Source organism: Mesoplodon densirostris, chromosome 5 (genome assembly GCF_025265405.1).
Source record: "Mesoplodon densirostris isolate mMesDen1 chromosome 5, mMesDen1 primary haplotype, whole genome shotgun sequence".
NCBI lineage: Eukaryota > Metazoa > Chordata > Mammalia > Artiodactyla > Ziphiidae > Mesoplodon > Mesoplodon densirostris.
In genome coordinates this window covers 69,256,488-69,273,182 of record NC_082665.1, presented here as the reverse complement: position 1 = coordinate 69,273,182, position 16,695 = coordinate 69,256,488, and positions in this window count along the sequence as shown.

The following is a 16,695-nucleotide window of genomic DNA, read 5'->3' as shown; positions in this document are numbered from 1 at the left end:
GGATGTGGGTCAAGCCTGAGCACCCAAACAATTTCAGAAAGAATCAGAAATTGGCGGAACAAAGTATTGGGGAAGGTGGGGTTAAGGTAGGAGCCTAAAAAGAGAAGGGTTGGTTGAAAATCTGTGTGTAAGCTTCAGCTAGACCTCAAGTTGTCTTCACTCTTAAGCTAGGTCACCACTCCTCCCTCTCCACAGAGGATGCTAAGAACAATACGTTCCCTTGAGATACTGAACCAGAGAGGCCCTGAACGTGAGAATACCAGGCACAGAGGTGGGTGTGTTGTGAGGGGCTCTTTGGACAACTGGGGGGTTAAGAAACAGACTATGGTTATCAATGGAATTCAGCAGTTGCCTTTTCCAGCTAAACCAAGAATCTGGTACCCAGGTTTCTCCCCCTCCTCTTCTCCCAGACAGAAAATTAGAAGAGGATTCTTTGAAGGAACAAATCAAACCAAAGATTCTAAAAGAATAAGTCAGCTGGTCATTTGTGTAGCAGGTCCTACAGCGAAATACACTCGTTAGCAAGCAGTGCCCAAGTACACAGAGCTTGCAGTCAGTTTCTAGTAGCTCGCTCTTAAATAAGAAGGGGGCAGGGACTTCCCTGGCAGTCCAGCAGTTAAGACTCTGTGCTTCCACTGCAGGGGCCACAGGTTCCATCCCTGGTCAGGAAACTAAGATCCCACATGCTGCGTGGTGTGGCAAAAAAAAAAAGAAGGGGCATAATAGGAGCACAGACATAAGAGAAAAAGCCCCAATGCAAAAAGAAAGACCAAAACAAGTACACAGATACAGAGAAACCCAATGAAATCAGAGAAAACTCAAAACAGAAAGAAGAACATTTCAAAGAAATGACAATTCTTCAGAAATAAGTGAAGGTACTGCATTCAGGAAACAAGAACAAGATGCAATAAAAAGGATAAATTAAAGCTCTTAGAAATTAAAGAGTATGACAGCAGAAAGCAAAAACAGTAAAAGGGTTTAAAGATAATGGAAATTTCCCAGAAAGTTGAACAAAAATACAAAGAGATGGAAAATAGGAGAGAAAAGTTAAAAGAATTAGAGAATCAATCCAGGAGTTCTAACAGCCAATAAAAAAAAATTCAGAGGAGGACCTTACCTAAGAAGGAATACAGGAAATTTTGACAGAAGCAAAGAACGAGGTCTCCAGATCAAAGGACCCACACAGTAACTAGCACCTTGATGAAAAAGATTTACCCTGAGGCACATAAACATGACATTTTAAAATTTCAACCTTGAAGAGAAGACTCTAAAAACAGACAAAACGATTAGGAATATGCATGGTATAAAACCTCTTACAAGATTTAAAGCTAGAATATAGTGGAAATTATCCTCAAAATTCTGAAGTAAAAATGTTTGGTTGTGAATTTTATACCCAGCCAAACTATTATCATTTGAGAATAGAATAAAGACATTTTCAAACATGCAGGGTCTCAAAAAATATATCTCACACATGCTATTCTTTCACTAAAACAAGAGAGTAAACAAAGAACAAAAACATGGATCCAAGAAAAAGGGGATCTAACAGAGGAAGGGCGTGAGGAGAGATATCAGGCTGACAGCAGTGCAACAGGCCTGGAGAGCAACAGTCCAGATTACCCTAGGAGGAGAGCATGCACCCAGAGTGACCCAGGGAAGACTGACTGAAACAGGTAGATTATCTGGCTACCTGTTGGTTGGTTTCCATACCAACCTTGGTATGGAAAATTATATGAAATTTTATTTTATAAAACTGTTGGAGCCGTGGGGAAAGACTTAAATTTGGGTTCAAAGAAAAATAAGACACACACAAAAAAAGCTACTTTCGTTCTTATTGCATGATTTATTTAAACTTTTTCTTTCTTTTTTTCTTTTTTTAACTTTTTCTTTCTTAATATAACACAGGAACAGAAAAACCACACAAAAGTATAGCTTAATGAATAAAGAGCAAACACCTCTGCAATGACCACCCAGGTGACAAAATAGAACTTTGACAAACACTCTGAATCCCTATCTTCTGTCCCATCCCTGTCACAACCACCTCTCCACCCTCCAAAAATGAGATAATGATTAACACTAAGAAAAGCAAAAGAACATACAGGAAAGGAAAGTGTGCAACCATGATATTTGTATAATCATAATAATTAAAACACTGTGTGTAGACTTAAGCATTACTTCCAATACAGATATATTACAACTTTTTATCATGGGAGAGACAACATCAGAGGGACAGGCCTTTGAGCTTTTGGTGCCAACTGAATGTTGGGGTGAAAAGTGGGAAAGAAAGGAATAAAAGCTTGTTTTAAACGATATATTTCCTGATTATAACTATGGTATATATTAATTAAAGAAATTTTGGAAAATAAAACTCAAAAAGTTATAAAAAGAAAATATAGGACTTCCCTGGTGGCACAGTGGTTAGGAATCCCCATGCCAATGCAGGGGACATGGGTTTGAGCCCTGGTCCAGGAAGATCCCACATGCCCTGGAGCAACTAAGCCCATGCGCCACAACTACGGAGCCTGCGCTCTAGAGCCTGCGAGCCACAACTACTGAGCCCACGAGCCACAACTACTGAAGCCCACGTGCCTAGAGCCTGTGCTCCACAACAAGAGAAGCCACTGCAATGAGAAGCCTGTGTACTGCAATGAAGAGTAGCCCCCGATCGCTGCAACTAGAGAAAGCCCACGTGCAGCAACGAAGACCCAACGCAGCCAAAAGTATAATTAATTAATTAATTAATTAAAAAAATACAAATGCTCTAAAATCCAACCAGGAGATGGCCATCATTCTTTTAGTGTGTTCTCTTCCAGGCATTTTTACATGGCTTTGTAAAATGCAAAATTAAGACATACTATGTGTGTGTTTTTTATTCTGATTTTAACACAATATTCTATCACTATTTCCCCGTATTGTTAAAAATTGCTCTGTGAGCCATAGGACCTCTTTCAGCTCCTGTCCAAGAGTGGGGCAGGGCTGGGAGAAGGGCCTTGTTTGCAGAGCTCCACAGGTAACAACATTCCCACCCCAACCCCTTCAATAAGAGAAAGTTCAATTTTTATGTATTTCATTGTTTATACCACTGAGGAAGATTTAGTTTGAAAATGTTTGAATAATGGTTGACAAATCCTGACCTAAAACATCCATTATTTAAACTCTATTTCTATTACACAGATGTATCTCTTCTATTACATAATTTATTCTACTCTATTACATAAATGTATCAATCAGTCCGTTACATGAATTAATCATAATTTATTTAAACCACTATGATTTGTTTCAAATTTTTCTTTACCAAAGAATGCTATTATGGACCTTCTTATCCATATCTCTATGTCCTTAGGGTAAATTCCCAGAAGCGATTGCCTTTAACCTCTGTGGCCAAATCTCTTGCTGATGGGAGTACACACCCACCAGCAGCACATTCTCATTGCATTATTTCTAATCCTAGTAGCTAACTCTGATAAGTGCTGTCACCTCCAAGCACCATAGCAAGTGCTGGTCATTTATCTTATTCAGTTCTCACAACAATCCTAAGAGGAAAGTAGTATTGCCATGCCCACTTTACAGATGAGGAAACTGAGGTTTAATAAATTTAAATAACTTGCCTAAAGTCACACAGCTAGTCAGTGACGCTTCAGCCCAACTGCTGTTATCAACTTGATAATTTTTTAAAGCGTAATTGTTTAACTTTTTAAAATATTTACTGAGTGACCATATACATACTGGCCATTTGCATTTCTTCTTTTTTTTTTTTTTTTTTTTTGCGGTACGCGGGCCTCTCACCACCGCGGTCCCTCCCGCTGCGGAACACAGGCTCCAGACGTGCAGGCTCAGCGGCCATGGCCCACGGGCCCAGCCGCTCCACAGCATGCGGGATCCTCCCGGACCAGAGCACGAACCCATGTCCCCTGCATCGGCAGGTGGACCCTTAACCACTGCACCACCAGGGAAGCCCCTTTCCATCTTCATTTATCTGAACTTGAGAATTTCCCTCCTTCCCTTCATCCCTTCTGTATGATCAGGACACCCAAGATGGCTGTTCTCTTGCTCTCTATACATTCCCTGCTTGACCAGCGCCTACTTCACCTACACCCTACTCACATGACTGATCTTCCTACATACTTGCCCCCTGGGCCCAGCTAATGGCTGTTCTAATCTTTAGATCAGAATGTCTCCACCTGATAGCTTATCAAAGGGTCAGTGAGGGAGCATGCTCCTCTGCTGGTTTCCCAGGTAACCAATGAGCCCACCTGACGTCAATTCCCCTTCAACTAGTAATCTCCCACTGCCCCGGGAAGAAAGCCTGCCTCCAGGTCCTGCCTGCTGTCTGCCACACACCGTGGGGTGTTGCTCCAGGACCTTGCTTCAGACATGTAAGCTCCCCCATCCATTAAACCACTAACGTCTCTGTTGCTGACTCTGGGCTCTTTCTTTGGTCTTGAAGCTGGGCAAGTACAGCTTGGGTTTGTAAGCCAGCGGGGTACAGCCCGTCTTCCTGCATTGCCTCCTTTCTGCCTCTTACTTGCTGGAATTCAGAATTGATCAGGCTTTTAAAGATCATCGGGTCCAGTGTTTGTTTTTTTTAAAAATTAATTTATTGGCTGCGTTGGGTCTTTGTTGCTGCACACAGGCTTTTTCTAGTTGAGGCGAGCCGGGGCCTCTTATTGCGGTGGCTTCTTTTGTTGCGGAGCACGGGCTCCAGGCGCACCGGCTTCAGTAGTTGTGGCTCACAGGCTCCAGAGCACAGGCTCAGTAGCTGTGGTGCACGGGCTTAGTTGCTCCACTGCATGTGGGATCTTCCCAGACCAGGGCTCGAACCCGGGTCCCCTGCATTGGTAGGCGGATTCTTAACCACTGTGCCACCAGGGAAGCCAGGTCCAGTGTTTTAATGGAAGAAAAAACTAATAGGTTGTATCAGGGTCCATGCCAAGGTGTGTGGTTTATAAGAAGTGAAGAAAAGAACAGGAAGGAGGAGCGGCCAGTATGATCCGCCCTTCTGTCACCTCTCCTTGTTATTTTTTCCACCTGAGCAGAACCCCTGAAATTATCAATAACTCATTTGCTGGTGGAAACTAATGGAACTTGTGACACAATGAGAAATAGACTTTTGGTCTCTGCCCCCACTTCCTGGCACACAGGTCCCAAAACCCTTGGGATCTCTGAAGGACATGTCTTTTGTATGGTAATGGTGGCTAGGGGCTGGGGGCTCTTGGATAGCCTCTGGATGGGGGCTGGTTGCCAGGGGAACCAACCAGGTGATTAGAGGGTTGGCACTCCAGCCCCAACCTCCAACCTCCTGGGAGGGTAGAGGGACTGGAGGTTGAGTTAATCAGTAAGGGCTAATGATATAATCGGTTGTGCCTGTAGTGAAGCCTCCATAAACAACTCTAACTGAAGGGCTTTGAGGAGCCATGCTTCCGGGTTGGTGAACACGCGGAGGTGCTGGGAGGATGGCGTTCCTGGAGAGGTCATGGAAGCTCTATGCCCCTTTCCCCCATACCCTGGCCCATTCATCTCTTCCATTGGCTGTTCCTGAGTTGTATCCTTTTATAACAAAGTAGTAACCTAGTATAGAAACTGTGTTCCTGAGTTCTGTGAGCCGTTCTAGCAAATTATCAACCTCAAGGAGGGCGTCATGGGAACTCCTCACTTTCTCTTTTTATTGAACTATAGTTGATTTACAATATTGTGTTAGTTTCAGGTGTACAGCAAAGCGATTGTTTTATTTATATATATATTATATATAATATTTTATATTATCTATATATAATCTTTTTCAGATTATTTTCCATTATAGGTTATTACAAGATATTGAATATAGTTCCTTGTGCTATACAGGAAATCCTTGTTGTTTAGCTATTTTATAGATAGTGGTGTGTATCTGTCAATCCCAAACTCCTAATTTATCCCTGCCCCCCCTTCCCCTTTGGTAACCAGTTTGTTTTTTACGTCTGTGAGTCTGTTTCTGTTTTGTAAATAAGTTCATTGTATTATTTTTTAGATTCCACATATAAGTGTTATCATATAATATTTATCTTTCTCTGATTACTTCACTTAGGATGATAATCTTTACGTCCATCCACGTTGCTGCAAATGGCAATATTTCATTCTTTTTTATGGCTCAATAATATTCCATTATGTATGTGCGTGTGTACACACACACACACTCACACACACACCCCACATCTTAAACCAATCATTTGTTGATGGACATTAAGGTTGTTTCCATGTCTTGGTTATTGTAAATAGTGCTGCTATGAACATTGGGGTGCATGTATCTTTTCAAATAAGAGTTTTAATCTTTTCCAGATATACGCCCAGGAGTGGGATTGCTGAATCTTATGGTAACTCTATTTGTAGTTTTTTTAAAGGAAACTCCATACTGTTTTCCATAGTGGCTGCACTGATTTCTACCAACAGTGTAGGAGGGTTCCCATATCTCTACATCTTTTCCAGCATTTATCATTTGTAGACTTTTTGATGATGGCCATTCTGACCGGTGTGAGTTGATACCTCATGGCAGTTTTGATTTGTGTTTCTCTAATAATTAGCGATATTGAGCATCTTTTCATGTGCCTGTTGGCCATCTGTATGTCTTCTTTGGAGAAATGTCTATTTAGGTCTTCTGCCCATTTTTTGATTAAGGAACCATGATTTATAGCCTTTCACTGGTCAGAAGCAGCAGAGGTGACAACTTGGACTTGCAATTGGAGTCTAAAGAGGAGGGAGGTGAGGGGTACTCCTGTGGGACTGAGCCCTTAACCTGTGGGGTCTACCCTGTTCCAAGCAGTTAGTATCAGCGCTGAGTTCAACTGTTGGTGTCTGCTGAGAATTGGAGAATTGCTTGGTGTGGAGAAACCCACATATTTGGGGTCAGAAGTGAGTACTGAGTGTAGAGAAGAAACAGGTTTTTCCATTGAGGCTGGATAAATAATTAAATTAATATGGGGATACTTGTTAGGAGCTAAAGGTCTTCGTACCTGAGCCGAGTAATTCTCCTTCTAGGTATCTTTTCTAAGAAAATAATCAGAGAGTAGAAGGAGGATAAATATACAACAATGTATTCCACAGAAACAGCCTTAATGTCCAACAATAAAATTAAATACTTCAAATTATAAAAGTTTCCCTTGTCATGGGAAAATGTCCGTGATATGTTAAGGATATAAAACAAAAATACAGTTTTGATCTGTTCTATACTAAAAACATTTATAGCAAGACGTAAAGAAAGCATTATAGTTTTCTGTATTTCAAAAATGAAGACTTTTGGAAACTTCAAGAAGAGAACAGGACTATTTGATAACTAGTCCAGGAAGGTTAAGAAAAACTTTCCTCCAAAAGGTTAACGGATGTTCATGATTCCAAGTTTTCCCAAGAACGGGCTCCCCACTACTTAACCTGGGATGTGCTTGATTTGAAACTACAAAAAGAAGTGCTTTCACATTTTTGTGATGACTTTGGACCTACCTTCAGAGCTTTTGCTGCTTGTTCTTTTGTTTTAAATGCCACAAAGGCAAATCCCTTTGGATCGCCAGTAGACTTACAATGTGGTGTGCTTATATAAACATTGCCATGTTTCCCAAATACTGTCTCAATCCAGCTGTGATCAACATTTTTGGGAATTAACTTCTAAGATAAATTAGAAACAGTTATTAATCCTTACATATTTAATACTATCGCCTTACTCAGAAGGTCAATACGTTTTTAACTTGAATATTAATTGTTTTTAAATGAAGACTTTGGGAGGAATGTAAGAGGGAAGAAAAGGAAGAAGGCCAATAACACTTATCAGGCAACCAAAATGTGCCAGTTCTGTTAGGTTCATAACTTTATCCCATCATCACAAAATGTATAAGTATCCCCCTCCTTTATTTTAGCTTTTTTTTTTTTTTACATCTTTATTGGAGTATAATTGCTTTACAATGGTGTGTTAGTTTCTGCTTTATAACGAAGTGAATCAGTTATACATGTACATATGTTCCCATATCTCTTGCATCTCCCTCCCTCCCACCCTCCCTATCGCACCCCTCTAGGTGGTCACAAAGCACTGAGCTGATCTCCCTGTGCTATGCGGCTGCTTCCCACTAGCTATCTATTTTACGTTTGGTAATGTATATATGTCCATGCCACTCTCTCGCTTTGTCACAGCTTACACTTCCCCCTCCCCATAGCCTCAAGTCCATTCTCTAGTAGCTCTATTTTTTAATGGATGAGAACATAGGATCTCCAGAAGTGCTGAAAGAATTCCCAAGTCTCAGGGCTTGTCGGTGGAGGAGCAAGATTTGGCCCAGCCTGTCCTGCTCCCAAACTCATGTTTTTTTTCCCACCACATCTCGCTGCCCAAATGCTCAAGGAGCTTTGGCTCCACTCCCACTGCCATTTGGAGTTTGATTAAAAACAAAATGTGGACCACGGCATCACAAGTGCTTTCAATACACATTTATTGCAAAACCACAGCACAGTAACTATAATGTCAACATAACCATATTTCCAAACTGAGCAGGAAATCACCATTCTCATGTGCAGTCTCCCAAGAAGCGGGGGCTGACATGGAGGCTCCATACTGTGAATAATGACTAGAAGCCCCATTCTGAACTAGGAGTTCTAAACCATTAAACATTTAATTACCACTTTGGCAAAGCAATGCACATTACCATTTCTAAAATGTAACAGCACAGAGATTTTAAATGCATCTTAATTTTTCAGAATCTTCAGTATTCACAACGTGTAAAATGAAGCAGAGTTTTAAATAAAATGCTATGCCAAAACACATTTCCTTAAAAAGACCCGATGGAAAGGAAGGAAAACTGCATATGAATAATATTTATCAGTGCTTACAGTTGACATTAACTGTAGTTTGAAAAGAATAAAAATACTCAAGACTTCAACATTTCCTTACAAAAGTATGCTTGGCCATAAAATAAAAATCTATAAAACCCCAAATATTACAAAAGTAAAATGCAAAAAAAAATCCTTTTATTAAAATGTAATATAATATTTACATGGTAAGAATTATTTTAAAATGCACAGAACACTCAGAAGTTGTGATGAGCATCGGAGGGGAATTTATCACACACACTCATGTTTTGACAGTTGCATAGACCCACCAGGTCACAGAGCTGGGCCAGCAGATATGCACATCCCCCGGCATCAAGGCTCAGTGTGGGCAGATTTTAAGCCCCCTCCCTGCACCTATTTTTGCACCATGTCTCTAGCTGGGAGAAGAATGTCTGCCCAGGTACATGGGGTGTCATGGGAGGAGGAGCACCTGCTGTCAGTGAGCCTGTATGTCACCTGGATCTTAGTGTTGCTATTTAAAAGTCAAGTTCTGGAGCTGGGAGGAATCTCAAGAGATCATCTGGTCTATCCTTAGTCCTCTGGGACGGTCCTGGAACGTTCTCTTATTTATAGCCCCAGAGGCAGGGAACCTGCTGCAACCTGCTGGAGTACTCTTTTGACTCTGGCAGCCAGAACTTCTTGTGCTCAACTGCAGCAGTTTCAGCTAAAAACCATCCCCAGAGTGGACCAGATCCCAACAGGCAGGGACTCTGTTCTTCCGCAGACTGAAAAGGAGTCAGGGGCTTCAGTGTAGCCTGGGACTGGGAGGAGGGGACGGGGAGGGCATGAATTGCAATGAGACTCACCGCCAAGGGGAGGCCCAAGGCTGAGGGAAGGGCCGCCTCCAGGAAACCCAGGGAATGCGAGAGCCTGTATGGCACACTAGGACCCCAGCGTGGATCACGGCAGCCACGGGACTATTGCAGGCTCCCACCTCTGCTCTGCTTCTGCAGCCATCCTGCCTCTACTTCCTTCCACCTGATCCCCCGGCCTCTGCTTGCTTTCCTTCTCTGTCATGTGGTGCAGAGCCATGAAAGCCAGAGAACTATAAATGGAGTAAAATCAGACCAAGACACTGTGGCTTGAGAACAGAGGGAGAACAAAAAAGCTCTTGGGCTTTCAGATAGTGATTTTGGTTGCAAGGACTTTCCGGTTTTTCTTCTAGGAGTGTGACTGAGAGGGTGAAGGCAGACGAAAAAGTCTGAATGGAGTAAGACATGGTGACTTGGCTCTAAAATCCACTTGGACTACCCAAGATTTCTTTGCATCCAAGAATTGGTATGAAAAGAAAGTACTCAGGCAGAGTGAGTGTATGAAATGCAATAGGGTACTGAAGGCATAAGAGGCGGCGGATGTCTAGATTCCCACTGCTTTCGTGGAGCAGAACGGGAACCTCTGCTCTGCCAGACAGGGCTTCCGCGAGGGCGGTTCCCAGATGGCTGGCTCCCCTTCTAGTCCCCACCCGCCCTGGGGTGTGAGGTCCCCATCTCCAAGCTCCATGACAGTTCCTCTGCCCTGATTTGCTGTCTCCCCATTTTTGGACCACCTCTCTCCTGCCTCCATTCTTTAAAAGCAGGAACTTCTAAGTGCAGCGCGGGGGTGGCTCTGGAACAGATGAGAGGGTAGGTTGTAGAGTCTCCATCCCTCGAGAGCTGAAAAAGCAGTTGGCCAGACACAGCGCAGGCAGGATGTGCTTGGAGGCGGGAGGCTGGGCCAGATGACTCCGAGAACAAGCCAGTTTTGGGGTTCTGTTTTCCAGAATCTGCTTCCACCACAACTCCCCGCCTCCAAACCTCCTTCTCCACTTTCACTCAGCAGACATATCAACAAACGCCTGTAGCCTGGCTTCTATCTCGCTGACTCCTTCAGTGGGGTCTCCATGCTTACATGGCCCCAGCTCCCTCTTGCTAGAAGGCTTTTCCCTCTGCCTAATCCCATGTCTGAACACTAGCAGATCTGAACTCTTTGGAAGCTTGTCAGCTTTCCCTAAAACTTTTCCACTTCTTTTCAAGCCATCAAAACAGATTTCTCTTCCTGACACTTCAAAAGCTGTCCAGACGCATTCTTTACTCTATGAAGGTTACATGTAACTATAAAAACTGATTAGGGACAAGCATGGATTTCTAACAGTCCAAGAAAGCAGGATTTAGAGCGTATTTTTCCAAACAGAGTACGATCCCATAGACAGTCATAGAAATAAGCTACAAAGCTTCCAACAGCTTTTGGGGGTGTTGCTAGGTTTGAATTACAGTTCTTACGAATGGACTCATCAGAATATGAATCTCTCTGAGGGCCAGGATGCTGTCTTTTTTTTTTTTTTTTTTTTTTTTTTTTGCTGTACGCGGGCCTCTCACTGCTGTGGCCTCTCCCGTTGCGGAGCACAGGCTCCGGACACACAGGCTCCGCGGCCATGGCTCGCGGGCCCAGCCGCTCCGCGGCATGTGGGATCTTCCGGGATCGGGGCACGAACCCGTGTCCCCTGCATCGGCAGGCGGACTCTCAACCACTGCGCCACCATGGAAGCCCTAGGATGCTGTCTTATTTGTTTCTGCATCTTCAGAGCCTAGCCCTGTGCTCAGCATGCAGCAGGAGCCCGAAATATACTGGTTGAATTATGAGATCCAGCTTCCTCCATCCCAGCTCTCCTCTCTTTTTAAAAAAATATGATCTGCCGGGGCTTCCCTGGTGGCGCAGTGGTTGAGAGTCCGCCTGCCGATGCAGGGGACACGGGTTCGTGCCCCAGTCTGGGAGGATCCCACATGCCGCGGAGTGGCTGGGCCCGTGAACCATGGCCGCTGAGCCTGCGTGTCCGGAGCCTGTGCTCCGCAACGGGAGACGCCACAACAGGGAGACGCCCGTGTACCGCAAAAAAAAAAAAAAAGATCTGCCTCTCCCAGCATTTAATAGTGGTTAGGATGAAGTCCCTGCCTGGCTTTATTTTAGAATGTTCTATTATATTCGAATTGTATTATAAAGTACTCAGAAGCAAAAAGATCACAGTCTGCTAAGATAAAAGAAGCAATTTTGTAAGAAAAAATTTAAAGTTTGAAAAAACATGAAATAAATTTCAGGACCTAGATAACAAAGAATTTACTGGTAAAGGAATACTAATAAAAGAGTGAATAGGTAAGGGAATCAGTAGCTGGTTCATTAGAGTAGGCTTTCGCCCAATTAGATGGAAGGACAATTATAGGCAACAGAATGCAGCATGGAGTTGCCAGTGCCTGGGGATCTATATTGAGTAAAAAAGACAACAAACGTGAAGGGGCTTCTGCGTTCTGAGATAAAAGAGGATGAGATGTCAGGGCTAAGCTCTCACTCAATGTCTTTTTCCCTGAAAAGAACAAGGGTAACTGCGTTTCTATGGGACACGGAACAAGGATTCTGGGGCGCAGACTAAAAGGACAGTGGGGTCATGGAGGGGGACGGCTCCACTGGAGACATTTACGTCATTTACTGATTTTCTCCGCAATAAGTTATTGATCAGGAAGAGCAGTGCAATGTGAATTAGTGAGTTCAGAGAAGGACTGAGAGGAAAAGGACCACCCCAGCACAGCCCTCCATTTTAGCAGGATTCCAGTGGGCAGCCCCGTTCTGCCTATAGCAGGAGGGGTGGGATCAGGCACCTGCCCTGACTTCTTCCAGGCCGCTCCTCCGAGTCACAGACCTTCCTTGACCTTATATGCATGTAAGTCAAGGAAGCAATTTTGTTTGGGACTTGTAGATACAATCTAGTAGGATGGGGGCAGAATTTTCCTAATATGTAATTTTCATAAGCCTCCAAAAGATTTATTTCCGGTGAAGAGGGAAGTAAATTTGGAGGTGGGGACATTGGCAGTAAATAAACCCATCTGCAGAACTAAAACCTGCCCTTTTGAGCATCTTTGGGTTTCTGCAAAGGCTTAGAAGGCCAGGACTGCAATAGCGATGCCTCAAGTGTGGCTTAGATTTACTCGCAGGTGGACACAGCTGAAGGGCTCCCATAGAGTCTCCTGCCCCCAAAGCAGCCCTTCTCTCTCGGATGGGCTGATGTCCCAAGTTCTATCACTAGAAACCCTTTCTTTTGGCGTTTAGTCTTTGTTCTCTGTTAAAATTCAAATTCCTTTTAGAAAGGAAACGCACAAGGCCTTATGTGTATCTTGGTGTGTTTGTAATTAAGTCTTCTCTTCGGAGGAAGCTGGAGGTGCCAACAATCTTCCCAGCTTCCTAAAGGAATAGTAACCCACTCCCCAGCCATGGGATGATGGGAAGGCTTGGGATTCCTCATGTGAAAATTGATTCAGTGCTCCCAGACAGACACACGTTCTGCCTATGGTGGAAATTCCAATGGAACAGAATACCTTCCCTTGAAATCAGTTATGGTTAATGATGGTACAAGAACAAAAAATTGGGTTCCTGCTATGCATAATTATTTGGGAAACTCTCATTATTCCTTTTTATAGCTAGTTCAGGAGAGTATTTGTTTTTTTAAAAATCTGTCTAAAATGTCCTGAAGGGTAGAAACATCTTTTGTTTTTCTGATTCTCCTTCACAGGCACACACTGCACACATGTAATTAGTCTGTATATAGAATGAATAAAAGCATGAATGAAGGAATAATGGATATGTCGATGGCCTGAGAGTTTCCATAACTGCCTGGTACCTATAATGCATGACTAATGGGGCCTTCCTTGTAGAAGCTCCTTGCTTGTTTGAAAAGATAATGTGTAACTGGAAGGACCAGTGGAAAGGTGTTGCACTTATGTTGTTTTCTACTTTCTGTCTGGTGTGTGTGTGACCAAATAAGTGTATATCAGATGCTATAAAACTCTTCAGCAAAAAGGAACATTCACTTGACCCTTGTATTTTAGAGGAAGCCAGGGTCCAGAGAGAACAGGTGACTTTTCCAAAGCCCCAAGGTGCTCAGCAGCTGCCCCGGAGAGAGAAACTGAAACCCAGGCCTCCTGACTCTCAGGCTGGACTTTTGGTTCATTTCTCTGACAGCTTTTGTGCCCATGTTACAATTTCAGTGAAGCCTTGTTTCCTAACACCTGGGTACAGATCAGATATGACCTACTAAACCTCTGTTCTCACTCTATAAAAGATATATGCACAGCTCTACTGGCAGAATCTGGCCATTAGAGACGACATTGTTGCAGAGCAACTTACAATTCTTCGGTGCTGTAACTCTAGAAATATCAGTTCGGTGCTGTAACTCTAGAAATATCAGTTCAAGGATCAACTTTACCATCTGATCCAACAGTTTGATTTCTACAGGTGCCAAGTCACTGCTGACTCACAATGAATCAAACCAAACCAAAGGATGGGTTTCTGGTTTGTCCTGATTCCAGTGAGCAAATGCAGTGCTCTGACCTGGCTCCCAGGATGCTATCTCAACAGCAGATGACAGATTTTCTCATATCACATTTGATAAATTTAATAAATGCTGCATTTCATATATAAGGTCCTTTGGGGAAATAAACAGTACCTATAGCTTATCTTCTAGCACAGGCAATGAAGAAGCCACTTCTTCTTGTTGCTGAATGTGTGTGTGGTGGAAGAGTCTGTGTGTTCACGTGTAGGGACTCACAGGAGGGATACTGCACAAACAGGTGCATGTACGTCAGTCATTTCCTAATATTTAAATAGAATGGACCTGAATTTCTGAACTGGAAGAGACCTTAGGGAACATCTTTGTTCACTCCTTCATTTTAGAATGTGGGTCAATGCAGAATGAAGGGACTTGGTCAGTGTCAAACAGCTGAAGACACCAGGCCTGGCCATGCGCTGGGCCCTGGGGCTCCTAGGCTAGGGCTCTTTTTCTGTCTTCTCTAGTCTAGTTCATGAAGAAATTGGCCAGCTCTCTTCAATAATATGGGCAACTCAGACAATGTGGGTTTCACACAAAGCTTGCTTCCAAGCATAGTCAGAAATAAATAGGAAGATACAACCAGAAAGGGGAAAGCCTGATGGGAAAGATGGCAGGAAAGAAAGAAGTGACCAAACAAAGCCAAGTTCTTGTCCTACTACAGTTCATCAATTTTACTGGTAGCTTGAAAGTTAGAACAGCTAAAGAAGGTGACCAGGAAAATAGTTAAGGATCACCAGAATCTTCATTAGCTTTTTTGTTTTTTTAAATGGGATGGCATAAGCTGTCTTCTCGACTTTCTGCTTTCTACAGTATGGCGTGCCTCTGCTGAGATGGACAGCCAAGAAAACCCTGTCAAGAAAATCCGTTTGGATTTTGGGGGTGGATCATTCATTTTCTTCTCTCACGGGGCACAGACTTTAGTTGGCAGCATTAAAAACTGACTATATTTCCAATAAGAAAACCAATATTGCATATTGAAGTTCACCTTTAAACTTCAGAATATGATAGAGCTTGATGGCACATAACCAGGTCTGTAAAATGTCTCCATTAACCACTGCTACGTTTGATACAGATTTGTCTTGGAGAAAAAGAAGGTGCTCAGAAACTCCTGCCCAAGTGTTAATGCCAACACGGTCTTAAGAAATAGTTCCTGAGATGACTTGATTTTAAATCCTCTCTATGTTTTTATACTTGATGTATGTAAATGCATAGAAAATTTTCTGAAAGGATGCATAGAGATTATCTCTGAAAACAAGAATGGATCAACCAGCATATGTTTGGAGGTAGACTTAACTTTATATTTCTGTACTGCTATTTTATAATGGGTATATACTCACGTGTTTTAATTTTCAAAAATCTGAAAGAAATTTTGCTTAAATTATTTCTGGTTAACCCACTGATCACTTATGGAAGGAATGCTGGTGTAGGAGTCGAGTGATCTGCTAAAACTGAGCTGTCATTTAACCCGAAATCTTCTCTATTTACTTATTTGTAAAATGGGGTGTTGGACTAAATCCTCATCTCTGATTCTACAGTTCTTTCAGGTAAATGGGAAGAAAGCCAATCTGAACTAGAGGAAGTCTAAATTAAATTGTAGTTTAAAATAAAGTATCATTTTCTGACATTAAGGTAAATCAAAAGTGCCTCCAAGTCATTCTTGCCATTTTGATCAAGACTGCAGAAGCCTCGCTTGTAAACTAGAAGAGCCTGGTGGAACCCCAAGAGCACTGTGCTGTAGGGCTGATCTTCTGGCATCCCTTCTGGAGCCCCAAGCCTCACAATGTACCAAATGTAGCATGTTTAGAGCTAAAATGGTTTGATGTGTTTTTATCATTTTTCCAAGGTTGCTGAAATGAATTTCATGTTTTGTTTCATTTTTTAGCTGTTTTTAAAAAATTAATTCTCCCTTGTTGAATGAACAGAACAGCTAGGGTGGGGCAGCTTTTGGCTCTCTTTTTGAGTGTTGGCTGAGATGGAAGGCTATTGTCAGAAGCCTACCAGGTTCCAAGACACAAGAGAAAGACTACACAAGGCAAGTTAGTCCACATTCTAAAAGTACAACAAATAGGGACTTCCCCGGTGGTCCAGTGGTTAAGATTCCGCACTTCCAATGTGCACGGGGCACGGGTTTGATCCCTGGTCGGGGAACTAAGATCCCGCATGCCACCTGGCCAAAAAATAAATAAGTAAATAAACAAACAAACAAAAGGAATTTAAAAAAAAAAAGTACAAGAAATAATAACACGAGACACTTGTTAGAGACTTTTGTAATTCCCTTCCCATTTCAGGGGAATATTCTAACTTATACGACTTGGCTGTGAGAATAACTGTTAAATCTTTCTGGAGTGCCTGGGTTTGTTTATGTTCTGCTCATGCTAGCAACCTGTTCATGAGAGGGCAGCCTGGGTGTATGGCTTTACTACTAGGCAGGAAGGAGACTGTGTTTTCGGCCCTGGAGCTTAGGGAGGGGTTGAGGGTAAAGAAGCCTATGCCAGGAAGTCAGCTCAAGG